Source organism: Tyto alba, unplaced genomic scaffold (assembly GCF_018691265.1).
Source record: "Tyto alba isolate M040663 unplaced genomic scaffold, T.alba_DEE_v4.0 Super-Scaffold_26, whole genome shotgun sequence".
NCBI lineage: Eukaryota > Metazoa > Chordata > Aves > Strigiformes > Tytonidae > Tyto > Tyto alba.
This window is the reverse complement of record NW_024881300.1, coordinates 23,320,370-23,348,126: the sequence shown is the minus strand read 5'-3', so window position 1 is coordinate 23,348,126 and position 27,757 is coordinate 23,320,370. Positions and strand designations below refer to the sequence as shown.

General features: G+C 56.0%; 1 protein-coding gene across 3 annotated transcripts in view; it reads right to left on the bottom strand.

Annotated features, from left to right (window-relative positions):
• The window catches only part of ZFHX3 (zinc finger homeobox 3), a 545,789-nt gene that overhangs the window by 151,378 nt on the left and 366,654 nt on the right, over positions 1–27,757 (bottom strand). The window contains exon 1 of one of the 3 annotated variants that reach the window (XM_042797343.1): positions 19,965–20,059. The exons of the other annotated variants lie outside the window; for them this stretch is intronic. The gene's annotated coding sequence lies outside the window, so the exon portion shown is untranslated. Of the gene's footprint in view, positions 1–19,964; positions 20,060–27,757 lie in introns of those variants that run through there. 3 annotated transcript variants of the gene reach the window in all.

The window sequence follows — 27,757 nt, the reverse complement described above, 5'->3', positions numbered from 1 at the left end:
GTCAGCACTGGGGGTGCTGAAACGCCCACAGCAAGGGGCGGCGGCGGCCCCTCCAGATCCCCCTCGCTGCTTCAGGCCGTCCACTACGGAAGTGACCGAACCGTCACAAGCTGCGGAAGCAAAGTTCCCACGGTCAGCTGGAGACAGAGTAAAAAAACCCAAGCAAACCCTGAAAACTTGTTTAGAAGCAGCAGAGAAACCTTGTTCCAACCTGCCCTTGCCTCAGGAACGGGCATCATCAGGACTCAAATCCCGAGGACTGAGCGGTATTCAAATATCCCAATACAGAAAGGATTGAGTCAGCTTCAACCTTTTCAACATCATCTTCTTTGAGGGTCTGGTCGACACTGAAGATGTTCAGTTTTCCCACTGACACTATTACAGCAATGCTTACATCTCTTCTAACCAGGGGACGCAACCTGGTGCCTGGGAGGCTGCTGCTCTTTACCTTCACCATCGCTACCAGCACTGTACGTTGAGCTACCAGAAATTTAAAGAAAGCATCCAGACAGTTCGACTGCTCAGATGCTTCCTCCACAAAAAAGCTTTTGGTGTAAATATATCCTGCTGTAGCTCAGCATCTCCACTCCATTACGGGTGGATCATGAGACTCAGCAAATCCCTGCCAAAACAGCAGTGCTTGGAATAGTTACAACTTTTAATGTACATCCTATATGGTAACTTCACAGCATCAGGGAAAATACAATTCAATACAGCTAGCACAGAGGTGGCCAGATAAATAACTTCATTTCTGGAGGATACATCTTTTAGACATAAGCGTGTTCCAGGGTAGTCTGAAGGATCTGTCTCATACCAGTCTCGGCTACTAATTCCTACCAAGGTATTTCTGGAAACTGGATCTGCCTCGAAACAGATGCTGCCGGATGCCCGGCAGAAGAGATGTCACTGCCCAGAGCACTCTGCAGAAGCTTAGAATAAAAAAAAAATGTAATACTACGGGCACATCATCCACCTGCTTGGCAGTTTTATGACAGCAAGTACCTTCACTCCACTGGATTTAACAAAAGTAGAACTTTTTCTTTTTGAAATCCCTTCACCACAGTATTGCTCTACCACCGACTTCAAGACCTGGGTGCTCTGCTCCAGCTACCAGACCACTCCACACGTGAATTCCCAGAAACATCTCCACTTCGAGCCCTGCAAACCCAGCAACACGCTGCGCTCGCAGCCGCTCCCCTGCCCCAGTGAAAACCCAACCTGAACTCAGGGGGCTGACAGAAACCCCGCGGCCCACCACCCTGCTCTGCACCCCAGGGTGATTCCACAGCAGCCCTGGATCTGCCCCGAGAGGCAGAGCAGGAAGGGGAGGACTTTTCTTTATTTAAAAGGTGCTGCTGGAAGCAGAAACACATGAAAGTCTGTGTAGGACAAGGGAAGGAATTATCCCTCCCATTGATTTTCGCTCTGGGGTATTAGAAAGAACACAGCATTTATCTGGAGATTTCTTCCCAAAGCTAACTACAGACTTTCAAACGTAAATGAGACTTGAAAGGGGCTTATCGGGTGAGGATCTGCTGAAATCTCGCAGGAACAGGAACGTGGGAGCCCAGGCAGGAGCTCTCTGATCCATCCTCCCTCTTGGAGAGCAGAAAGCCCGGCTCCCATCCCCAGCCCCGAACGGGCAGCCGCGGGGGCTCAGCCCAGGGAAGGCAGCAGGGCGAGAGCCGCGGGACGGTGGGGTTCCCCCCATCCCTCCTCTGCCAGCAAGCATCCCCCCAGACCTGCCCGCCTCTGCCGCAGGGACCCGCAAGGCCACGACCCCGCCGGCATTGGGACGTTCAGGGCACCCCGGGAACACGGGCTTGCTCCCCCTCTAAACCAGCTCTGTCCTCCAGCAGCCACGGCTACGCCCTGGGAACCGCAGCAGGATAAACCCTGACCTGGAGAAACCCTTGTGCAGCGTTCCCGAGCGCGTAACCACCTCGCTGCCGCCCCAAAAGCCGGTCCCGGAGCCCCCTCCGCCCCGCGCGCGCTCCGGCCGCCACGCTGCAGCTCGGCTCGATGGGAAAAACCTCTGAAGCCTCGTCTCCTGTCCGCTGTCTTTCCCAGGTAGCTGGGAGGTTGTAATTGGTGAGGCAGGAGATTAGAAATATCGGCAGCCTCTAAGTAAGACTTTAATTTACTGGCAGATCAATAGCGCTAGGGTTATATTGGCAAAGTGTCTACAACTCTATTGACTCACGCAATTCCTCTTATCAATTTATCAGAAATCTGGAAGCCAGAAGATATTGTTTGAAGAAAAAAGGCAGCAGGAGTTTGAACACTTAGCATGGGCTGCCCAATCAGGCTCTCAGCACTAAGCATTTTACAGCAGATGTATCTACTGCAAAGGAGGCTAATATATGATATGATTAAGAGCTAACTTGCTTCCTCACATGCCACGCAGCCTTTTCAAGTTGCTTCTTACCTTAGACCTTTGCACTGAGAAAGCCACTACAACAGACACAGTCTCACCAGCCCAAACGGAACAAGAAAAATCCGTATTTCACACCACAAGATCCTAAATTCAGGCCCTCCTGCCTGGACCCTACCCAGGCTGACCTCAGTTTCCTACAAAACCTTAGCTTTATGAAGTTAAAAGCCCACCGCAGTGCTGGGAATCTGCTCACAAGGATTTTAGAACAATCAGCATTTCTGCATTACACAAAAAATGAGAAAGGGCGAGGTTTGTCTGCCAAACCTTATTTCCCACTGCCGAGTGAAGGGTTCACAGCACACGGACCATTTCCTTTCCCTTCCGAGGGCCGTAGCAGGCGTGCAGCGGGATGGAGGTGTTCTGGGGGAGCAGGGGGCACAACCACCCAACCCCCCCCCAACCCCCCCTGCTTACCCCCCACCCCGCTGTGCCGCGGGCTCTGTCCCTCCGCGGGGTGCAGGGGCAGAGCGCCAGCGGCAGGGACAGGGGCACAGCCGCCCCTCGCCAGCCTGGGGGCAGCGCCGGGAATTTTGTGAGTTTGACCTCCCAGCCACAGCCCAGCACCCCCCCCCCCCAGGCTCTCGGAAAGCACCAGGCAGCAATGACCCCGTAACAGCCCAAACATGACACTGCACTTGTGCTGCCTTTGAAAAGGAACCCAGATTAAACTTTGGGACTCTGTCAGCCGCGGGTGGGAATGTGTCCCACCCCATCACCTCGCAGCAGCACCAAAGCACACGAAGGGAGCATGTGGAGACCCCCACCATCACCCAGCTCTCCTGGTCTCACCCCAAGCAGGGGTCACAAAGCCCATCTCCCCGCTCCCAGGAGGTCACCCAGCCCCTCTTTAGCACCCAAACGGGGCAGGAACTGCCTGAAACCCTGGGGCCATGCTCCGGTCTGTAACAGAGGTGGCCCGATGCCCCAAGCAGAGGAGCTGAACCATCTACACCCAACCCTGCTGTAACCCAGCGAAAGCTGCGAGGTGCTGCCCAGGCCCTCGGCAGAGCTGCAGGCAGGCCCCCGGCCAGCGCCGCACCCCAGCCCGGCCGAGGCTGCACGCTGCCCGGGCAGCACCCCTCCGCTCGGCTCCCTCTTCGAAAGAGACCGACTCAGCTGTAAATAAAAAAGTTTCGACTCGATTGGAGACATCCCAACTGCTTAATGGCTCTCCTCTTTTTAAATGCAGATTTGAACTTTTCACCCAGGGTCGGGCAGCTGGAGCTCAGCCCGGTCCCAGCAGGGACCAGGCGCCGGAGGCTGCTCCGCTCTGCGCATGGGCCACGCAGTGTCCCTGGTCCCCAGCAGCACGACACACAGTGTCCCTGGCCCTCAGCATCCCTGGTCCCCAGCAGCATGACACAAAGTGCCCTGCAAGGTGTAGCAAAGCCCTGAAAAGCTGCGGATGCTGCCTGGCTGCGCAAACCCTCCTCTGCCCACGGCTTTGCTGGAGCAGATGAGGCCAAGGGGAACTCGCGTCTCAAGAGCTGTAGTGACTCAGCCTGCCTGTCCCAACTTTAACTCAGCTGGGAGGTCCTGAGCAGAAGTCAAAGAAAACTTCACTGGAGTCCTACCCCGGAGGAAAAACTGGATCTCTGGCTGCAGGCTTCGCAGCAGGCTCTCACAGCTGAGCTAAACAAGGCCATTGCAACCCAGAGCCTGAATTGAATGCTTCCAGCCAACGCTTATAAAGATGCCATCCCTCAGACTGCTGATGTTCAAAGCTGCTGCTCAGGGCAGCGCATCACCTGCTCCTCTGGGGAGAAGTTTCAGATGTTCAGCTGATCATTAAGGTAAACAGATATTTAGGTACAGGAAAGTGTTTTGGAAAGGAAAAACAAAAGATCGATCTGGTTATAGTGACAAAATCTAATCTCTGTTCCTCGGGGTGACATTGTGCAAGTCGCCTACCCACACTGCCTCGGCACGAGTGGTACTCGGACCAAAGCCCCCACGGGAACCGGTGCTGACAGCGCTCAGCCCATCTCCCACCCACACAGCAGCCTCTGTCCCCACCCTGTCCCCAAAGCATCGCCCTTCTGAGCAGAGCTCAGGCAGCACTGGTGCATCTCTCCAGGCAAACTCCATGGTCAGCAATCCCGACCCCACGCCGACGGGTGTCCCCCCGGCACAGCTTCCATCGCCTGCCAGAGTCTGCATCCAAACCAAGCACTCTGAGAAGTCTGGACTCCCAACCAAGCACTTTGAGAAAGCCTTGAGCAAGTCAACCAGAAAGAAGAGATCAAAGAAGGGGGAGCCCTGGGAAGGGCAGGCAGGGGAGGACTGGCAGGGAGCACCAGTAAGCTCTGCAATAAACACCTCCAGCATTTGTCACAGCTGTTCAGAGGGACAACATCTCTCTCTCAACTTTGAACAGAAAATCTGTCATGATCTGGGTTAAAGGATGCCTTCTCCATCGTTGTGGAAACCCTTGAGGCCACAGGACACCCAGTCGGGGCCAGCAACCCCTACCTGACCCTCAGCACATCCCAGCTCACCAGCCACCACCGGCATCGACGGGCTGTGCCGCGCAGTGCCGCTCTGCAGCCACGCCGAGCCAGCTTCCCACCAAAACCCTGAAGGTTGGAGGGCTCCAATAACAAGTTTCTGCTTCTACTACTGCAGATCCAAAACCCTTCCACGCAGGGTGCCTTGAGTGCCGCAGCCAGCGCAGGGGAAGGACGGAGGCGCAGGCTCCCCGCCGCCCGGCCGAGGCCCCGTCCCGCAGCACGGCACTTGCACCGTTGTGTCCTCCTGCTCATCCTCCCGCAGGAGGACCATCTTCTGCACAGAAAAGTCTAGAAGCAGAAAGGCACAGTGGGGATAGGGTAAGACATCTGCCTGTCAAACCCCCCGAGCGCAGCTACGAACAGCAGCAGCAGCAACTTGCCACAGCGGATGAGCTTTAAAAAACCACCCCTGACAAGTGTGGTAGGAGAGTTTTGTGCACCAGGAATAATTGTCTCTCCTGGAGCTTTAATCATCGGGGTTGCTATGAGAAACTGACTTTTCTCCCCTTGGATTAATCAAAACCATGTTATTCAGCGTGGCAGTAGGACAGGTCTGCAATTCCACATCCCTTTGTCTGGCAGGACGTGAAATGGAAGAGTAAAAGTAAGAGCAGGGGAAAAACACACCTCCCAGGTCTAAAACCCAACAGTGACAAACACCTCAGGCTACGAGAAGAGTTTCTTCAACTCAGGGACACTGGAACAGGAAACCAAAATAAAATACTCCAAGTGCACTCTGGTTCACCAGCCATCAGGTGACAGCGAAAATATGCAGCAACCAGGGCTCCAGAAGCTGGTAAAAGCCTCTTGACCGGCTGGCTACCACTTGTAGCAGCTTTCCTACCAGGACGTGGAGCTCCGCGCTAACCGGGGTACATCCCCTCGTACAGCTGGGCCCAACGCTGCAGAAGTTCCTCGGTTCCACCTCAGATTCAGTCCTCCGCCGTCCTGCAACAGGGCACCAAGGCTCTAAACAGGAGCAAAGTGGAGTGGGGTGACGAGAGTCAAGCCCGGGGCCAAGGGCTACCAGTTTCCACTTGGGACTTGTCACTCCCTGGTCCTCAGAGCGCAAGTTGTCTAGTTAGGTGGTTACCTTGATGTCTCATATTCCATTTAAGGCATTTTATTGCCCAAAGAACCCGCAAGCTAAATAGCATGCACGTAAAAGATATGGAGGTAAATAAAGGTAAGGGCCCAAACGCAATCTTTTGAAGTACCCGGCCCAAAGGGAGAGAGGATCACCACTTCTCCCGAGAAGAGCTCCCCACCCCAAACACTTGCTGGCACTTCAGATGAGCACTGCCCTTGCCCAAGACACCCAGTCCCCACCCTCAAGCCACCCGAGGGACTTGCACCCCGGCTCCCGGAGCCCAGGAACCCAGCCAGGCCCCGAGGGAGGGCAGCTCCCGTCCTCCAGCAGCGACCTGAGGCTCCTCCGCTCTGCCCCTGCAGCCCAGAAGCCATGGCCCTACCTTACAGGGTACAAACAAAGGCTTCAAAGCAAAACAAAAAGTTCTGACTCAGTGACTCTGAAAAAGCCTTGGCTCGAGGGCAGAAAGGAGGAAGGGTGGGACAAGCAGGCTGAGCAGCGATAGTTCCAGAAGCTCCCAGAGCTGCCGGGGCGCCTGCTGCCAGCCAGGACCCACAGCCCCCGCACCAGTACCGGAGCTGCTCCCGCCCCGGGGGACCCGGCCCCTTGCTGCAGCCCCCACCCTCCACCTCTGCCCCAAAGCCAGGCTGGTAACTTATCCAACCTGCAGCTCTGGCAAATGCAAACACCTACAGGGCCCACAAAAACAAGATGGAATGAAAGACATTACAATGAGTAAAGTCCTCGAGCCCAACTAAGGACACAAAGCCGCTGTTCCCGGGAGGGGAGGAAATGCCTGCCTTCCCCTCCGCAAAAGCAAAAATCAAACTCCCAGCTGATGTCAAAGGCCAGCAATTCCCACTCCATCCTTGTCATGTCCAGGTCACCAGACAGGCCCTCGGAGCCTCTTGTCTGGTGAGAATCACTCATCTGATTGCATCTAACACGCTCAATCCTGACATTCAAAAGCAAACACACTGCATTTCTAGGACACAAAAAGTTGGTTTGGTTCTCCTCCTCCACAAAGCAACAAACTCCAGAGCCAGGCAGCAAAACGCTCACCCAGGCACCCACAGCACCCAGCTACAGCAACTACCTTGCCCAGCTCTGGAAGACCCGCAGCACAGCCAGCTTCCCCCCGAGGTCCACGACGGTCTCCAGCCACTTCATGCAACCAGCTCTGAAACGCCGAAGGGAACCGGAGCAGAGCCCGGAGCAGAGCCCGGAGCAGAGCCCGCAGAGCTCCCGGGGACCATCCTGCCCGCGCCTCGGCATCAGCCCGGGCGCAGGCAGAGGGATGCTGGTGTGGGGGCGTGGGTGGGGCAGGCCAGACAACCCAAATGGGGAGAATAAAGACCTTTTGCTAAAGCTCCAGGAAGCAAAGAGAAAAAACGCTAATTAACTCCGAAGCAAGTTGTTAGTATTTGCATATAAATGCAGCCACAAATCATTACAAACAAGCCGGGACAAGGCAGGCCCATTAGCATAGGCAGATCCAGCCCGGCCAGGCGGCCGTGGGTCAGAGGCAGGCTGCCAGCGCTCGGGGGGAGCGCGGGGGAGAGGGGCCTTATCTCCACAAACACTCCTACCACCAGCAGCAACAGAAGCCATAGGGATAGGGTTTGTTTCCATATTAAAAAACAAAAGGCCGGGACAAATCCTTCGGTCCCACTCAACAGCAAAGTAAGAGCTGGCAAGAGAAAACCCAAAGCAGTGACCTCGCACCATGGCAGCCGTGCTCCTCCTTGCCTGGGATGAAGGCAGAGCCGGCCCCGCAGCCCCTCAGCAGCGACAGCGATGCCCCACCGAGTACCAGGGGGGTCACAGCAGCTGCCCAGCCCCCCCGCCACCCCCTCCTGCTGCAGTGGTCCCCCCCGGTCCCTGGGGACCCACCGCCCCGGCCCCACGGCCGCTGGGTGCAGGTGTGGTGCTTGGCACTCAGGGGGCCGGAGGGCTCCCTGGTTTGACATCTTGAGACACCATCCAGCCGCGGGAGCTGTCGGAGCTCTCCCTCCAGGGAGGAGGCACAAGGCAGCACGCATCCTAAATAACACACCGCGCACCTGATGCACCAAAAGAACAGGCCCCGCAGCCAGGCGCGTAGGAATGACCTGATCGGGACAAAACCCAGGGCTATTACTGGAGTTCAGCGAGCGCACCCTTCCAAAAGCCAGAACTCGGGCAGCCTGCCTTATCACACCGTGTTTCAGCTGAGCTTGCCTCCTCGCTGCTGAGACTCCTGGCCCTTTCTGCGGCGTCAGCAGAGGCTGTAGGTGGGCTCAGCAGCACAGCCCAGCCGGCCCCGACCCTGCCCAGCACGCGTGGCAAGCACCGGCACAGAACCGCACCTCCCCGCGCTCGCACACTTGGCGTGTGCCTAATGACTCACTCCTTACCGCAGAAAAGAGGACTCAAGATTACACAAAATTTACCATTTTTCCTCTCACAAGAAGCCAAAATCTGCAATTCCACTGCTTTGGGGTTCTGCTTGCTTCCCCTCACACACACCCAACCCCCCAGCCCCCACCCAGCATCTTAGGATTTAAAAGAAAACTCTAGCAGTTACCAGCTTACATCAAGGCTTTTTTTAAAAAAAATCCAATTTCTAATTTTAAACAGGAAACTCTCCCTGGCAAGATCCCAAGAACCCTTCCACGGTGACTTTTATTAAATGCAAGTTTCTCATCACTGCAACCCTGAGCACAGACTGCCAGCTCCGGCAGCAAGCAACCCGACACAGTCCCGGCTGCCGACCGGCCCGGGGCTGGCTTCCCTGCCACGACCGACGTGAAGCCCCTCTGTAAATGGGAAACATTCCTTAAACTACACCCAGGCAGGAATTTTCAAAACGATGTTTAGAAATACATTACCTCCTTATCTGCAGTCAGTGAGCATGCCTGGTTTCTTAGGGAGGCCGCAGCATGACACATCTAAACAGGAGCCAAGTTTGAACGACCAAGCAAGATAGAAAGGATGAGCTTCCCCACCACAACAGATAATACATACCTAAACTGTTTCGAAAGAGTATTAAAGTTTAAATGTTCTAGACTAGATTTTTTTCCCCCTAAATGCAAAGTTTCAAAACAGACATTATCAAAGAAATCACAACAGCTTCTAACAGCAATTCCCATTCTCACGTCCTGCACCATCTGATTTAGAAACCATCCTTCTTGTTCACGCTCTCGAGCATGTGTTTGCAGGAGCAATCACTTCTATTTGTCCTGACTTGGAGGCCAGTTGCTAAGCTCACATTTTCACTCTGGAGTGTTAAGTTTTTCTTCACTAATGACTTTGTGCAGAATAAACCACTAAAAAATCATCAGTCTGTAGAAACAATCAGAATCTGGGGGCTTTATACAGGAATCACTCTTCAATGAAACGGGCACCTGTACAAAGATGTCCATAACTGCTGGAGGACAAGGCTGAAGTGATGGGAAACTGAGCTAAAGGTTGTACTGATGCAGCTACATCACTATAGCAACCGCTGGAGGGAAAGGAGCGCAACACCCCGCCCCAACAACCGGCGCCAGCCGGAGAGGTGACAGCACCGCACGCCAAGCGTGCCTGCGCCATGGGGCCGGACCCTCCGTCCCCACCCAGACGTTCCAGCAAACCTGGCGAAGCTTTCACACTTGGGTCGGCCTTATCCCCCAGGGTCAGCTCTGAGCCCATCAAAAGCCAACCCCTCGCTACAGAGGGCGGGGAGGGGGCAGCGGTCCCCACGGCGCTGGCGCAGCGGCGAGGGACGGGCCGAGCGTGCGGCCCCGCGCTGGCCAGAGCGGAGCCCCCACCGCCCCGGCGCTCGGACGCGCACGTCCAGACCGAGCGTGCGCACGCCTGACTTGCAGCAGGAACACTGTGCAAACACAGCTGCCATCCAGGAGCAAAATCCAACCCCGGCACAACCTGCCATCCAGGACGGGCACGGTGCTGGTTCTCAGCCAGCCCTCCCCTTCACTGGTGGACCGCGCAGTGCCCCACCACCCGCTCCAGCCACGCTCCAGACCTTTACGACGTTGGTAGAGACATGAAAGAGGTTCCTTCTAAATGTTACCATGCAATCGCTTAAATAGAAACAGAATCAGTTTCAAAACCTGCAGCAAACATTTGTTTTAGAACTGCAAAGAACACTAAGTAGAGGACAGGAGAGTGGAAATGGAGATACCAGGGTACGTGTGAACCTCTCGGAGAGCAGGAGACGTTCACAGCAGCATCGGCTGCTGCTGCTGCAGAGGACTGGGGGGAAGCAGAGATTTATTTACTTATTTAAGCAGGTGAAAATACAGACAGGAGTAACCCGAGATGAGCAGGAGCCGGGCTGGGAGGCACCAAACCCAGAGCCGTGCAGGCACGGCGGATCCCAGGAACCAGGCGCAGGCTCCAAGCGCCCCGGCCGCCCGCGCCAACAGCCCGCGGGCAGAGCTCAGCAGATCCCACCTTCGGCCCCAGGCAGAAGCACCAGCCGCCCTCCCTGCAGCGCCCAAATGGAGAAGGGCACTTGGGGGGAGCCCAGGGCGCCGCGGGGACCAGCTCCTCCTCCCAAAGCAGGAGCACAGAGCCGCTGCACAGCCAGGCCTGCCAGGCTACCCAGGAATCCTTTAAATTTAAGCATGCTGGACTCCCGAAAGGAGAAAATACTAATAAAATTTTCAAAAATAAAATTTAAAAAATAATAATAATTTAAAAAAATCCCTAAAAGCAGTGCCTTCCTCTACAGCAGCCCTACACCAAAGGCGCACTTAGGCCCTGCTTCACCACACGCTCTAAGCTGGCACAGCAGCAAAACAAGCAGATCTGCCTTCGCTCCTGCCTCTGCGCTCCCCCTCTCTGCTTCAGCACAGTAATTTCTGCAGCAACATACCATACCACACGATTATTTCAAATTAAAGGGAAGCTTGCAAAAAAACAACCAAAAAAAAAAAATATTGAGGAAGCTTTCCCCCCCTCCTCCTTTGGCAGAGTTTTTCTAACCCACGTCCCTTCCCTAAACTACTTCCCCATGCCACTGCACCAAACCTCCGTGCCAGCAAAAATAAAAAGCATCCATGGCAAGGCTGCCCTTAGCAGACCTATCAGCTTCAAATAAGTGCAAAACGATGGTCTCTACAACCCCCTTCCTGCTCCTGCCTCCTCTTACCCCTGCGCAGCACCAGAGGCAGCACTGAGCCCTCCCCAAGATTTACTTGCCCAGAGTCCATATACATGAGTAAACAACAGAAATTCAAGGTATGGCGCGTGAATGCAGCATGGTTTGCTCACCCCAGCCTAAACCTGCTTGTGGACATTCTTGTTTTGGTTCGAAATCAACTAGCTTTGGTACAGCTTGTAACTGTTTCCAATTCAATTAAGCCAAACTAAAATAAACAATTCTTGAACTGAAAATAATGTCCACAGGGCATTCTAATGTGTAAGTAAATCCTTTGAAAAAATAATAATAAATCAATGCAAACTTTTCTAAGCAGGAAGGGGTGCTGGTAAGCAGAGGGTATTTATGAAAATCTTTGAAACAGAATTAGAAACCAAGCACAGCGTTTTACAAGACGCTTTTCAGAGCTGAATTGCATTGTTTACTTAAGACAGTTAAAAGGATATCACCAGCGTGAAATGAAGTCAACTTCAAAGTCACACAGTTTCAAGTCCTAAACCATGCCACAGCAATCTCATTTTAGGAAAACACATGCTCTATTTTTGTTAAGTGTTTCTCTTCCTCTGCTGTGCAAGAGGCTCATGCAAGGAAGAAGGAACCTTAGAAAAAAGCCAAAAAACCTTTTACACTCAATGCACAATGAAAACATTAAAGAACAAACCCTCCAGCCTTTCTGCTGCAGTATCCAAAGTAGCTGTTTCTACCAAAAGAAGCCTTGTTTTATCATTATCTTCTTTTGTGAACGGCCTGTGCCAGAGACCCTCAGCCCCCTCACTCCTGGCGCTGGGGAGGGCAGGGGCAGCCCCAGGAGCAGCCCGGCAGCCGCCCCTGCCCGCCCGTCCCTCGCCGCGGCCCCACTCCGGGTCCCCTTGCTCCCCACTCCGCTCCCGAGAGCCGCCCGCGGAACGGCGGCAGGGGCTGAGCTGTTCACCATCCAGGTAACAGCAAGAACAAAGAGAGTGGGAGTCTTAATGAAGGTACATTAAAATAGAAGTTGAGAAAGCACCCATTCCTGCTCCGTAATCCAGCAAGGCCTCCAACAACAAGACACAGAAACAGCTTTTAATATCCCCAATATTTTGAACGGGGAAAATTGTGACAAAAATACCACCTTTTACCTCCTGCCATGCTATTAAATGGGAGGCCCTAGCTTTTTTTTTTTTTGTTTCCCCCATCTGAATCATAAAATGCAGAAGACTCACTGGGCACCATCAGTAGTAACAACCCCAAGGCTCTGTCTGACACCTCTCCACCCATCCGCGCTGCCCTGCTCGCAGGGCTGGAGAACTTCAGCGAGGGGCCCCGAGCAGCCCGGCCCACAGCACCGCCGGCCGCAGAGCACCAGCAGCCTCCAGCTCCAGGTGGCACAGCCTGCCTTCAGCAGCACACGAGAACCTGGCTCCCAAACATCCTGCTGGCCAGTTCGTTTCTACTTAGGTGGCACCTGAACCTCGGGAGGTCCAAATCCTCTGCAAAGCTCTGCAAGACACCCAGTTCCTCCTGCATGGGCCAAGGTGGGCATAAGGGCGGAGCTGGTGCGCTTGTGCTCTTTGCTTTCTGTAACAAACCACATTTGGTTTGGCCTCGGCAATTCAGCACCGTGCCACTGCACGGTCCCTGCCTCGGTGCACCAGAAGAGGCCCAGCCGTGCCTGTGACAGAGGACGGAGCTCAGCACACAGCTCTGTCGTGCTGAAGACCAGTGACAGGGACACCACGTAATCCACGATCTCCAGAGGATGGCCTGCGCTTCTTGCAGAATCTCATCAAAAGCATCTCACTGACCATTGCCACTTCACAGGCTTCACGCCCAGAAGCACGAGGGGACTAAGAAAAAGATGGCTGAAGGATGAAAAAACAGAGTCCCGCCATCCAGCTTCCACCCGAAGCAACCAGTTTCACAGCCCAGTGGCCACTTGGACTAAATGGAAGGAAATCTCAACTCCAAAGAGCACCTATTGCTTCAGAGAGGCAAAGTGATGCTACTCAGAGAAGCACCGGTGGAGGAGTGGTTGGTTGGACACTTCCAGTCGCGTTGCCAACAGCAGGAGCACCTCGCAGGGGGCTTCTGGCAACCAGGTCTGCAGCCCTGGGCACAGCTGGGAGGCTGCAAGTGAGGAGGAGCCAGTCGCGCTACCCCCACTGCGAGGCCGACCCCAGCCAGCGCTGCGCAGAGCCGAGCTCAGCCCTCCTCCTCCTCCTCCTCCTCCTCCTCCTCCTCCTCCTCCTCCTCCTCCTCCTCCTCCTCCTCCTCCGTGTGCTCTGAGCAATCCCCCGGGGGCTTCCAGCGCTTGGCTCAGTTGCTCAAACATCTGCAGTTCCAGGTGAAACGGCCGCAAGCCCGCCATGAAGGGAGCTTTTCACACAGGGCTGCGCTGGCACCAGACCCACCACCTGGGGAGTTTCCAGGATCTCTTGCAAACCTCCAGGCCTTCCATGCCGCTCCAAATAAAGAGGAAACAGCAGAGAGGCCGGTTAAAAGAAGGCAACCAAGGAAAAAATCTGTGGCAGCTCCTTCAGACAGCCGCTGCTGTTGGCCAAGTAACTGGTTTCTGAAATAGCAGGGGGACACGAGGTGCTGCCCGCCCTGCCGGGGGCCGGGCATCCCACACCAGCACGCAGCGCACGTCCCGCTCCACGCACAACGGCGCGGCAAGCAACGGGCACAGGCTGGCAGCAAGGCCTGGTGTGCCACCTCCTCAGCCCTCCGCGAGCCACGCGCCATCGCCACCGAACCCGTCCCGCTGGCCCTCCTCCAGCATCAGCCGGTGCGAGGCAGCGCGCGCGTCTCCTCCACCACCCTCGCTCCTTGCCCAGTAACGCAAGCCAGCCGCTGGCACGCTCCTCCGCGCCGCGCGGCAGGGCCAGCGCGAGAGGAACGGGATGGAGTTCGGCCATACACCTGCCGACACCTTCCTACAGGGCTCTGCCCAGACTTGGACTCTCTATGGCTACAGACCCCGACTGACAGGACCAGGCCACCTCCACGCCAGCACTCTGTGCCCCAGAAAGCAGCAAAACCAGGAAGGACAAAAAGATGTTACAAAACGAAGACCAACCAGCCTCGTCTCTCCAGTACCAGAGCACAGGTCCCCAGTACGACCCACCCCGCTCCGGGTGACCTCTCTGCTCCCCGGCTGCCCCAGCAGGGCAGGGACCCCAGCCCGCAAGCAGGGCTGGCACTCATCACGCGCTACCCCGGTGAAAACCTGGCTCAGACAGGGAGATTCAGCTCCGCCCTCCTCCCCCACCCTAATAAAGGCCAACTGCAGCAGGACTGGCCGTGACCCCGCAGAACCCGGCCCGGCGAGGCGGCAGTGCAGGACCCGCGGCAGCGCAGGCACTCGGGTGACACATGGGTACCGCGCGGTGCTCGGCCCCGCCGGGCTCAGACCTGCCACGTCACTCCAAACACGTTAGCCCAACTGCCCCCTCCTCTCCAAGGTGCCAGAGCAAACCCCCCTGGCACATGCAAGGCGCCGGGAAAAGGAGGAAGGCCTACAGCATGAATCACTTCATCCCCAGTGTGGATAGAGGAGGAGGGGACTTCCTTCTCTAAGGACTCCCAGGCAATCGCAGCTGGAGCACTGCAGCCCCAGGTAGGAAGGTATTTGTGTACCAGAAAGCAGGGGGAACAAAGTGTAACAGCTCGGGAGTTATCTGGAAGGGGGTTGAAAAAAACTGAGAAAGTAACAAAGAACAAAATTTAAGGATGTAACAATGCTCTGGGAATTTAAGGAACGTTATGATTTTTCATAATTAGCCCCCACTTACAGTCTCTGCATGTGAACTACGTATTATCCCATTTCATACTCCAGCTGAGGCAAACATTTGGTGGCTTGCCCAAAGTCAGCGTCAGAGCTAAAACGGATCTTTTGACTTCCAAACAAGCTCACAGTGTTAAGCTGCTTTTAACTGTCTCTATGGAAGATGAAAAACAGCAAGAAGAAAGAAATTGGGAAGGAAGCATGTAAGACTAAAAGGGACAAAATTAACAGGAGAGAATTAAAGAGGAGAAATTTAGGCTCTGCCATCCAAAGGAGCTGCCGAGGAGCAAACACCTGGGTGCTGCAGACCCGTCTCCCAGAGGAGAGGCCGGAGCTCCTGTTCCTCAACGCCGGAGGAGAAAGCACTGACTGGAGCGCACTGGGGGACGCGCTGAGCCCCGCTGGGCCCCACTGGGTGCCTCTGGCTCCAGCAGCCCGGCCCAGCACCGTCCCCTCGTCCCCAGCACCCCCGGGGAGGGCAGCCCCGTTCCCGGCCCCTGCTCCTCCACGCAGCTGCGTGGCAGTCATGCTGGCGGACGGCTCCTGGTCCGCGGCGTACCTTACGCTGGGGGGCCGGGGGCACCTCGCGTTAGACACCAACAAAGCAGAAGGTTAATTTGAAACTCAGAGCCCCGCTGCTGCGCGCCTGTCTCTCCCTCGCCCTCCCTCCTCGCTCTCCTTCCTGTGCAAAGCCTGACATCTACAGTTCTGTCTGGCACAGTCAGGGGCTGCCGATGGGAACCGCGCAAGGACAGCGGGGACGCGGTGCCCAGCCGTGCTCCACTCCCCCGGGCAGCCCCTGGCCTCTGCGGGGGGGTTCGCTGGCTCTCACGCCGGCAGGCACAACGCACCCTCAGCCCGGGCCGGGGACACACATCGGGAGCAGAGACCCCCCCGGCAGCGCTGCCCTGGGGTACCACCGCTCCTGGGGTACCGCTCCTCGGCCCCCGCACACCGCTCCAGCTCAGCCGAGACCGGCCCCCGGCGCCGCGCGCCGACATCCCGCGCTGTCGAACAGAGCAAACCCAAGGAGAGCCACGGCCTCGCGGCATCGCCTCCACGGCCGCACGGCAGGAACTTACAGCACCCCGGCACTTTGGGGGCAGCCCTTCCGCTCTGCTGCCCGAGGGTCTGCGCACCAGCTTCTGCAGCACAAGGGTGCAGGTGAAGCGCACAAGCCGGTGCGCACAGCCTGAGCCCACACCACCTTCACGCTGCAGAGGCAGCTCCGGTTAGCAGGTTCTGCACCTCTCGAGCGTGTGCCTGAGACACCAAGTAGCTCAATACTTCACGCGCTCCCTCTGCTCAGTCGTCTGGACTAACCTCCAGGCCTGCTAGTGCATTTTCTCATTACACGGTATCTCACCAAAATACCCTGATGAACCACCCCCAGATTCTTCATCATCTCAAACAATGTGCACCTGATTGCAATTCCCAGCCCAGACAACATGCACCTGACTGCAACTCAGCTGGCTGAGCACCCCCCCTCACCTCCCCCCTTCTTCACTCAGCTCTGTTGTAACAAGAAGGAAAGACCAAAAACCTCCGAGCCTGTCACCAGACGTCACAGACGTTCAGGAAAACCCAGCAACCCAACCTAACAGGATCAAGCACATCTTCGCCATGTTACTATCAACATTTAAGTACGTGCTCTGAATTCTGCGGTGAGCATCCGTCTGTTTGCACAAGGCAGGCAGTGGCAGCGTGGCAAAAGGAGGGTTAAAACTCCTGCTACCGAACCAAGCCAACCAGCCATTTTGGAGCTAGGCTACCACCGGGCAGGGAAGCGCGAGGCGGGACGCGGGGTGCTCCGCGGCCGGGGACGCGAGCAGCTCCCAGAGCACGTCTGCTCCCGCCCTCCCCGAGGAGGCAGCGGCTCTCCAGCAGGCACGCTTGGGCCATCACAATAAACATTTACTAAGAGCTAACGTGTTACAGGCCCTGCAGGCTCCACTTTCCCAGATCCTGGGGTGGGGGGAGGATGGGAGAAAACCTTTTACCAGGACAGCCATGCACATCGTCTGCTCCAGCATCACCGCCGAGCGGCTCGGCCCGCACCGGATTTAAGATCCGAAAGCCTGGGCGCTGCAGGGCCAGCACCCTCACGGCCCCAGCGACGTGCACCACGCAGTCGAAGACACAAGCAAATATTTGTTTTCCCAGTGGGGGGGGGGGGCAAATATTGCAGCTCTGCTTTGCCTTTTATTAACAAGAGGCATGTTTGGCACTTGTGACATAATGAAATTACAATCAACAGCTAAGTGTCCTTCTCCCAGCAGCAAACTCAAGGGCAAAGCAGGGTGGCTGCAGCCCGCCCGCAGCAGGGCTCCTCAGCACCCAGACCGTCCCACCGTCCTTCCAGCCCGCGGCCGGACCCCCAGACCCTCCTCGACAGCTCCTGGGACGTGCCAGGAGCCACCCGTCACCTGCGGCCCGCGGGCGCAGGGCTCCCTTCCCCACACCCCCAACCAAACAGTAATTTCGGATGGGAACGAACTTCCAGCTGCATTTACAGGCCGCCTCTGGAAGCGCACCCAGCGCACACCTGGCACGGAATACCGCTGCTCTGCAGCCGGCGGTGCTGCGGAGATGAACACCCACCTCCCGCACCGACAGACGGACACGTCTGTCCGGCCGAGCCAAGGAGGAAGCGCCTCGAAGCGCTCGCTCCTCGCCGGCATGGCGGGACCCGAGCGAGACCCGCGGCATCTACGGGGGGAAGAAGCGGCGATGGGAGGCTGGTGCAGGGCAGGAGCACGCCGGGGCTGCGCTGCCAGGTCCGGGGGGATCCCTGACCCCGCGGCGAGGACTGCTGCCCTCCCCGGCTGCCGGCAGCGAGGGAAGCCCGACTCATCCACCCCGTTGTCGGTTGTTTTGTTTTGGTTTGGTTTTTTTAAACTAGCTGGAATTTATCTATTTCTCCAATCCCTGCCTACACACAAACCCGAGCTCGGGAGCAAACAAAAATGCATGAATCGCAGATCAGAGACAAAGCAGGAGGCGGGCCGGGCGGCCCTGCTCCCTCCTGCCCTCACCTCACCCCACGGCGCGAGGCGGTTATATTTAGGTACCGCCACGGTCTGCGGTGCCGCGGCCCCCCTCGGGCACGGCGCAGAATGCAGATTTTCCAGACAACAGACCACAACAGCTCCGTCAAAACCATTAGAGGCTGCGGCGCCCAGGCCTGCGCACAGATGTTTTGATTCCCACTCTCCTGCCACGACAGCCCCGATCGCTGCCGCGCCGCCACACGCCGGACACCCGGCCCCAGTTCGGGGGGGAGGGAGGAGGGAAGGGCAGCCCCGCTCCCCGCTGGGGGAGCTCCCCTCTCCAGCCTCCCCTCGCCTCCCCCCAGGGGCTCCCCGAGGGGTGTGGGGGGACGCCCCGCCGTGAGAAAGCAGAAGCAGCACGGAGGGGAGCAGTCCCCACGGGCACCCCGCTCCGGCCCCGGGGGTCTCTCCCAGGCTGAAGCCCCCGGGCGTGAGCGCGTGCGACGGGCACAGCCCCGCCAGCGGCACGGGGGTCCCGCACGTGGCCGGGCCAGGGGGGGCAAGCGGGACCCAGCTTTGTTCACGGCCCCCGGAGCCACACAAAGGCCAAACCTCGGCCGCGCTCCGGCGAAGGGAAGCGGGCAGCCGTGAAACGCTCGGCCTCTTCCCAGCCCACCCCTCCTGAACCACACCGATCTCCCCAGCACAAACACGGCCCCGGCACCGCCGGGAAGACGGTTGCTGAAAAACTCTCCCACCGCAGATGAGCGAGTCTGACACCGGCGGGGGAAAACACTCACGCGAGGGAGTTGAGCCCCAGCAGAACACAGCGTGTGAATAAAGTTGATGTAAAAGCCCGCTAGTCGTTTTTCAGCTTGTCCGTGCAACATTTTTTTTTTTTATTAGTATTATTGCTATTATTATTTTGGAGAGCAGAAGGAGGTGTTAATGGGGAGGCTAACGCAGCCAGCCATACCCCCATCGGTTTGGGACTTAGCGATCCCCGCTGAAGCGGTTCAACTGCTGGCCAGGCCCGAAGTAAATCTGCTCCTCCGCGCCGCTCCCGGCCTCCGGCACGACACCGACGGGAACCGGGGCGGGGGGGTCAAAACAGAGAGATGAAAGAGGGACACGCGCCTCTGCTTTTGTCAGAGCAGCCGCCGCCGGGCCCGGGTCTGACCGCGGCCGCGGCAAGGCCGGGCGAAGGTGCCAGGCGTGCGGGGCCCCGCGGCACCTCGGCTCCGTCCTGGGGGAACAAAAGGCAGCGGCAGGGCGGGAGCGAGGGTGCGGGGCTCCCGCGGCCGAGGGCCAGCGCTGCGGCGAGCGGCTCCGCTGCCGCGCGGGAGAGGGGATGGAGCCAACTTCCTGCTGCCCACTCCTCCCAAAATGACCGGGTTTAAAAAGAAAAGGGGGGGAGGAGGGGAGGGGGAAAAAAAAACAAAACAAAACAAAAAAACCCCAAACAAAAATACCAACACAGCAAAGCAAGCTCTGTGCCCAGACACGGAGCTCCTCTCCCCTCTCCCGTGCCTTTGCATTGCTTTTGTTTCTGGCCGAAGGCGGCCTGTGGAGCGGGACCCGGCTGGAGAGCAGCGCGGGGGGCCGGGTGCCCGCACCGGGGCCCGGCGCGGGGGGCAAGCCCTCGGCAGGGAGGCATAGCAGGAGCCCTGGGCCTGGCCACAGGGAGCCCGGCGCGGCCCCGCTGCCGCCCGCGGGGGGCCGGGACACCCCGCTCCACGGCCGCCCCCCTCCCTGCCGGCCGCCCCCCAGCCTCCGCCGGTGCCACAGCCGAAAAGCCACGCTCTGTCTTGCGCTTAATGCCGGACCAGACAGTGCTCCCTAATGAGGGAGCATTACAATCAGCTTGTAATGCTGAATTTTTAATGCTGCCGAGGGCTCCGTTACATAATGAAGGGGGAAACGGGAGCAGAGCGCGGCTGGCGGGGCGGCCCGCTCCCCCCGGCCCCGTGCAGGTGGCCACCCCGGCCCACCGGCCGCCCCTCGCGCCCCTGACCCGCCGCTTACCGCCAGCGCCGCGGGACGGGTCGTGCACAACACCCATCGGAGCTCCTGCCCTGCCGGGAGGGTTGCACAAACTTTCCTCAAGTGCGTGGAGGGGTGATGCCAAAACGCTCGCTCTCCTCTCCGCCAGAGCTCGGCCGGGAAATGATTTAAAAGCAAAGTTCACGAGCATGTTAACTGCATGCTCTCGTATGTTCCCGCACATACAGGCTGCGCTGCTCCTCTCGGTAATACCCTAAGACTGTAAATCTATAACCACTGCAATGATTTAGTGATTAAAAACATGATAACATATTGTGTAACTGCAAACCACAGAATCCCTGCCAACTCTCCTCCAAGATACAGGAACAAAAATACAGAAAATGTGTTGCTCGCAGCAGTCTTCCTAAACTCAACGGAAAGATTTTAATAATAATAATAATGAAAAAAACCCTAGACATCAGAAAAAGGCTGGATACAATGCAAGGCTGGAAAAAAAAAATAAAAGACAGAGTTTTAAATACGATTCTTGCTCTAACAAATTACAATCTAAACATGCCTCTCTTTTTTCTCTTTTTAAGTTTGTCGTAACTGGAATAACTGGTCTTGTGTGATGTCTTGCATATTCAAAGTGCTTTGTAATAGGATACGGAGACCAAACCTTATTTGCCTAAACTCAATGGGTTTTATTTTTTCCCCTCTTCCCCCCCCCCCCCCCCCCATTTCTTTTCCTTTTATTTTCCCTCCTCCCCCCCCCTTCTCCCCTAACAGGGAGGGGGGGGGGGGGGGCGAGGGGTTGGTTTGGGGAGGGGGGGTAAGCAAAAGGGAGAGCTTTAAGCTGTAAAGAAAATACCTGAAAGGGAAAGCTGCAATTTGTAATATGGTGAGGAAAGCCAAATATTATATATATATTTTTAAAGGCAGCTGTGGGAGTTTTGGCCTCTAAGCAGCCAACTTGACCCCATTCTCTCTATTCTCTTATTTCCCCCGTTGCAGGATTCCCGCACCTTCAGTCGGATTCGAACTCAATGTGACCCTAAGGAGGGAGTCACCGAGCCTCCAGAAAATTGCTCCATATTAAACAGGAGCTAGAAGAAGAGAAAGACAGACAGACGGCCGAGGAAGGGACGAGTATACGTTACATTTCCGCACAGAGTACAGGACATACCCAAGAGCAGCTTAAAGCACAGCTTGAAAAAGAAACAGACCTTTCTCAGAATGAAAAAAAAAAAAAAAATTTTTTTTTTTTTTTTTTTAAAAAGAGTGGGGGGAGTTTAACAATTTAAGAAAAAAACAAAAACCAAAAAACAAACAAACAAAAAAAAAAAACACCAAAAAAACCCACAAACAGAAAAAACCAAAACCGCCAACAAAACCAAAACCCCGCAACCCAAATTATAAATAATTCACGCTAAGAAACCCGGGTGTGCGTGCCACACAGATACGCGTACATACACAGCCATACAGACGTACGTGTCCCCCACGCAAACACACACTCTCCTCCGGAGGGTTAGTTTCAGGAGAGCACGACTCGCCTTCCCTCCGAGGGCGAGGAGCACAGTTTATTCAGAGGAATCAATAGGAAAGAGCATTTGCAAATATTTAGATAAGCGCCGTGCGATTCAGCATTAAGTAATTAAAAACTGAAACTGAGAAGGGGGGGATCGGCCTACAGTGGCGTTTGCTGCCTTCACCTCTCCCATCCCCCTAGCCGCATTCTTCCCAAACTGAGCCTGCCCGCGGAAAACAAAAATCGTAATTACTCTCGCTCGCAAGGCCGCTGCGGGGCAGGTCCCGGCGCGGGGCCCGGCCGGCCGGGGCCGGGGCAGTTTTAGGCACTTTCTTCGCCCCTTTGTTTTCCAGCGCGTCACCGGCGCGGAGCGCCCGCGGAGCGCCCGCGGGGGCCCGCCCGAGCAGCCCCCCGGCCGAGCGGGGTCCCGGGAGGCGCCGGCTCCGCGCAGCCCGGGCGCGCCCGCCGCTCCGCGCACGACACGCGTCCCCGCGGGGCCGGGGCCGGGCCCCCGCCGCGGCACAAAGCCGGGCAGCGCCGCGCCGCTCCGCGCCCGCTCCGCGCCCCGCGGCCATGGCCGGCGGGCGGGGCGGGGAGGCGGGGGGGGGTGGTGGTAGGAGAGGGGGGGGGGGTTGGGGGGGGCCGCTCCGCGGGCGCGCAGCGGCCCCCGCGGCGCCGGCACCTGCGCGTCCCCGGCGGCGGCGGCGGCGGCGGCGGCTTTGGGGCTCCGGGACGGCGAGCGGCACAAAGTTTGCTGGGGGATCCGGGGCGGTGGGTGGGAGCGGGCGGGAGGGGGGGCCGGACCAGCCCCATGCAAAGCAGCCCGGGCGCCCCGAGCAGGAGGAGCCCGAGCGGGGGACAGGGCAGAAAAGTTGCCACTTACGCGGTCGCTGCTCCGGCGGCGGCGGCGCTTTTAATCCCGGGCGGCGGCGCGGGGGCTACAGATCCCATGCAGGCTGCGGCGGCTGCGGCGGCAGGAGCGCGCTCCGCGGAGGGGCCCGGGGCAGCAGCAGCGGGAGCCGGGGGCAGCAGCCGGAGCCGAGCGGGAGCCGCCGCCGCCGCCGCCGCTGCCCAGCAGCAGCATCGTTGTCGGGGAGTTTGCAGCCCCCCGGAGAGAGGGGGCCGCGGGCGGCGGCAGCAGCAGCGGCGGCGGCGGTCGGGTCGGGGCGGAGCGGCGCGGAGCGGAGCGGAGCGGGCGGCGGGGCTGGCGGTCGCCGGAGCAGGAAGCGCCCGGACTCAGATCTGATGATTGGGAAGAAAAAAAACTCTTTGGATCTTTATTCTGCTAATTAGTTTCCTGCAAAAAATGGCTGATTAGTGCAGTGCGCATGTGCCTCATTACCCAGGCACGACGGGAAGGGCTAATTAGCCACCTTCTGGATCAATAAGATTCAGCCCAGGCGGCGGGGGAGGGAGCGAGCGAGCAGGAGCGGGCGGGGGGAGCGCGGCGGCGGCGGCGGCGCCGCACCGAAACTTGGGGCAAGCGGCCGGCCCCCAGCCCGCGGCGGGGGGGGCTCCGCGCCGCTCCGCGCCCTGCCGCGCAGCGCCGCGCCGGGGAGGGGGGCCGGCGGGCGGGCGGGCGGCTCCGCTCCCCTCCGCGCCGCTCCGCACCGCTCCGCGGCGGCGGGGCGCTCCGCGGGGTCCACCTGCCCCCCGCGCCCCGGGCGGGGCCGCGCCGCCCCGCGCAGGGCAGGGCAGGGCAGGGCAGGGCAGGGGCGAACACGACCCCCGCCGCCGAAGTTTCCCCGGGAGGAGCCGGGAAAGTTGCGGGCGGCAGCGAGCGCAACTTTGTGCGGCGGCGGCGGCGGCCCCGGCGCGGGGCGGGCCGCGGGCGCGGAGGGCGGCGGAGCATCCCCGGCCCGGCCCGCGCTCCCGTTCAAACTTGGCGGCCGCCGCTCCGAGCGGGCCGGCGGATCGCGGCAGCCGCGGCCAGCCTCGCTGCGAGCCGGGCTACAGGTTTCACCAGCCATCGCTGGCAACAGCTTTGTCATTTTCTAAAAATAAGAAGCTAAAAGTTATTGTAGAAGAAGGGGCTTTTTTTGTCCCCTGCACAATATGCCTTTTGTGAGTTTAATGCCATTCTGGGGCTCTCTATAGCCCCGGACAATGGGGAACTCCAGGAGGCGGCTGTGCCTCTGCCTTTTTTCTTTCTTGCTTTCTCTTTTCTCCCCCCACCCCCTCCTCTTTTTTCCCCTTTTTTTTCTTTTTTAGGAAAGGATGCAACATTCCTCCAGTCCCAACAGAACCTCTGGTTTGATTAAATAAATATTTCTCTAGCCTTACGGTAACGTTTTTCACTTTCTATTCGGGTCCATCTGCGATTATTATTTACAATTTTTATTTCCAGCAGCTTTTCCCTCCCCATTCCAGCCCTGGCAAAAAAATGTAGACGATCGCTGGGAACGTGGGATTTGAATTTTAGGAGGAGGTGAACCAGTAAAGAGCCTCTATCCGGGCTTCAGGAATATGTTTTCTTCATCTTTCTGTAAGAGACTATTTTATTACTGGCAGAAACGCAGCTGAATTAAATCATCTCTCTCGAAAATCTAAAGAAGCTTTTCAAATTTCCTTTTTTTTTTTTTTTTTTTTTCTTTTTTTTCTTTTTTCCCACCCCCCACCTCCCTCATTTTTATTTTTAATAGTAACCCAAATAATTAACTTCCCGGTTTGTTTCATAGCACTGAACAAGGAATGCAGTTGCGGTCAGTTTTTTCCATTTGGGAGAACCTTAATGTAGATGTATTTTATACTGAAAGGTAATAAACTGCATGTTTGTTAGTAAGTATTTCTAATGAAATGTATCAAGCTTTCCATATTTCTTAACGTGGGGGTAGTCATTTGAAATTTTGACAAGTCCCTTTAAGTGGGATGGGGGGGATGAAAGAAGAGAACAGATTATTAGAAGATTATTTGAAGAAGGGCTGTACTAGTTGATGCGTTACTGGAAGTGTCTTGCATTTGGGAGATATTCACAGGTTTTAAGAATTGAGGTTTATTACATACCATAGTTATTTGAACATTATAAATGCAGCACTGATGTGTACTGTTAGAATGCGCATGCTGTGTTTGAGTTCTTACGGTTTGTTAAATGGATGGGCTCCAGCACGTTACCAGTTTGCCTTTAAAAGCTGCCCTTAAAAATCTGTCAGTCCCTGCTCAAAATACGTCTGTCTAGCTTATAGAAGAATAATTATTAACATCACTTGCCCTTCCAAAAAAAAAAACCTCCAAATCCACCACCCAACAAAAACAGCCCCAACCAAAAAAAAAAAAAATAAAAACCCAACAAATCTAAACCCCAAACCAAGAAGCCCTGGGGCAAGTAGAATTTTTCAGGGCTGCTTGTTGCGCTATCTGTAAAGGTGCGTGTAATTTGGAACTTGCTGAATTTTGTTCTTGCTGAATATGAAACAAACGTGTTTTGATGATGAAGTTGAGGCGAGAATAAAGTAACCCTTGTCTTTTAGTACTTGGTATAACTCGGAAGAAGTGCATATTTTCACCAGAGGCTGTAGATCCGGTGGACTGGTCTGAGAAGGGGTGCTGCCTATGTACACACTTTTTGCAGGGCAAAGAAAAAGTAAACATGTGGAGAAGGTGGCAAGTGAATCTAGTAACTGTCGATACTCCAGAAACAGGCACCTTCGCAGGAACATGTGCAGACGCAGTCTGGTAGCCATGTACGTTTTCTTTGCATTTGCATCGCGAATTCTAGTTTTGTGTTGCTGTCCTCTAATTTCCCATGACAACATATGGATTCCATAAATGCAAACATGCCGAAGTGCATCTGTCTGGGTAGTTAACACAAACCAAACATCCCCCTTTTCGGCGATTCTGCTGCTCCTCTGGCCGTGCTGTGCTGTGCCCTCCTGCGACAGCCTCACGCTGCTCCTGCATTCTTGTCCTTTCACGCTCCCGGGGTGATCCGGAGTGCCCCGAAAGGGAGGAGGGCAGCGGGCGCCGGGGTCAGGGGCGACCAGACCGCGGCCGTGCCCAGGAGCCGAGGGGTTAAGCGGGGAGACGGGGGTGCGCCCCGTGCCCCCCCCCCCCCCCCCCTCCTGGGAGCTGGGTCCAGCCTGAGCAGGCTCTGTGCTGGGGTCAAGTCCTGGGACATCCTCCCTCCCTGCCTGGCAAGGGCAGGAGATGAGGCTGGGAAGGGAAGCGGCTGCCTTGTGCCATGGCAGAGGTTTGCTCCTCGTCCAGAGCACAGCAGCCCGCAGCCTGGGGAATGGGAGAGCTCCCGTTTGCACCAGGGTGCAAAAAAGGGGGGCTGGGGGGGGCGAAAAGAAGGGAACGAACAAGTGATGACTGCGGGAGCAGCCAGATAAACCACTGTGTAAATATCAAAATAAATTCAGGAATAATTTGTACAGCAGTCGTTGGGTACGAGTACGAATACATGCACGCGTTCCTCCTCTAGAAAATTTACTTCCCTTAAGATTTCTTTGTTCTAGGCAAAAAGACAATCCAGTTGCCAAAATACAAGAAGGGACTACCCTTACTTTAATTAGAAATCCTGATACAGCCTCATCCATAATACTACGGATACCTCTTGTTTCTATGTAGGTATCTCCACACATGCATAGATAGGATTTTTGGTTCAAATAGCTTTTAATGTGCTTAGTAGAAGGAAGCTCTCAGTATCAGATCTGCAGGGAAAATAGGACTGATTTTTCCCATAGGAAACTTGTTAAAGACGCTGTTGAATTATTAGATTAACCCTGCTTTTTTGTCTCACAGCATATCTGATATATTTGTGCCGAGAATCGTATAGTTTCATTTATATGTTATTTTCAACAGATGGAACTAATACCAGCGCTTTAAAGGAAAGTTATTATTTGTAAAAATGTATACAGATTAAGAGGAACAACTCTGAAGCAAAATGTTTTTCTGAGGCAGCGCATACGGCTTTCTGGACATAACTTTCAGAAAAGAGGGTTGTTATCTTTGACGTGTAAAACAGGGGTAAGCAGCTTCGGTTCCCTGGGTTCTGCAAGGAGAGCAAGTCCTCCCCTAGAAATACAGCTTGGCTGCCGAGTGGCTGAGGAGCAGCCCCGTCCCGAGGCAGGAGTGGGCCAGGTTTGCACAGGGCCGTGGTGAATTTCTCAGGAGCCAGAACCATGTTGCGTCGCTGAGGCACCGGGCTGGCAGCACGCTGCCTCCCACCGCCTGGCACTGGGGGGGACTGGGCTGGAGCTTTGGGGTGGAAGAGGCCGACTGGGCACGAGGGACTGATGTATGGATACAGTAAGAAAAAAGTTCCAGGATACATTTTTTAATTCAGGCTTTAAAAATGGTTGTGGGGGGGAAAAACAATCCCGCTCAGAAAAAAAAAAAAAAATTCCATAATATCATCCTCTTACGTAGCTTTGTGCTTCTTGGAAATATGTCTGAAGAATTAGAACAAAGCGTAGAAGGCCAGAGTCCTTGAAGGAGCTCCAAATGATAAAGTCTGCCATTCATTTTAAACACAGCGTGCATTGTGAAAACACAGGTCAATTTGAAGGCATTTGTCAGATTTCCAGTTCCCTCTACTCCTTTGCAATGGAAATTTGCAATCAAATCCCTGTACTAGGGTTGGGATGTCTGGCTTTATCAGTTTTTATTACTTTATACTCAAAGCATTGTCCAGGTAAGCTATCTTTTCATTTAGAAAGTTTGTTTGCATGAAGTTGCAAGCAAGAAGGGGGGAAGGCTGACATGAATTAGGCTGGAGCAGATGCATTTATTTAGGGGTTTGGAAAGGGGAAAGGGCAGACGATCAGCAGCGGCTGATTGCAAAGGGCTGTCTAAGCTGCAGAAGCGATCTGATACCATTTAAAGACGCCCAGCAAGAGGCATGGAAAGGGATATTCCAACAGCAGCGTGTTCATTGTTGGGATGCAGAAATGCGGCAGGGCTTAGGAGGAGAGGGCTGGAGAGACGCACTGCTGAGCAATTCTAGCCAGATAACGTGAATTTCTTCTGGAGGCACGTACGTGTTGTTTAATGGGCAGGGGGCTGCCTCCTTTACTGCCGAGAGATGTGTGGGTATGCTCGAGGGGGGTGCACGTATTTCTCTAGCAGAAATACATACTGTAGGATTTGGGCGAGATTTGGGCTCGGGGGGCGGGGGGGATAATCAGAGGAATGCTTGTTCTCTTCTTTTGTCTTCCATATATTTCTAGTTTTTCACCCGATTATTAAAAGAAACCTGTCCATCCATTTTGTAATCACTGGACCTACTATAGCCACTGGGAGCGATGGGACATCAGCGGGCTATTCCAGCTGCCTCCAAACCTCTGGCTAGGTTGCAGTAGTCAGCCTG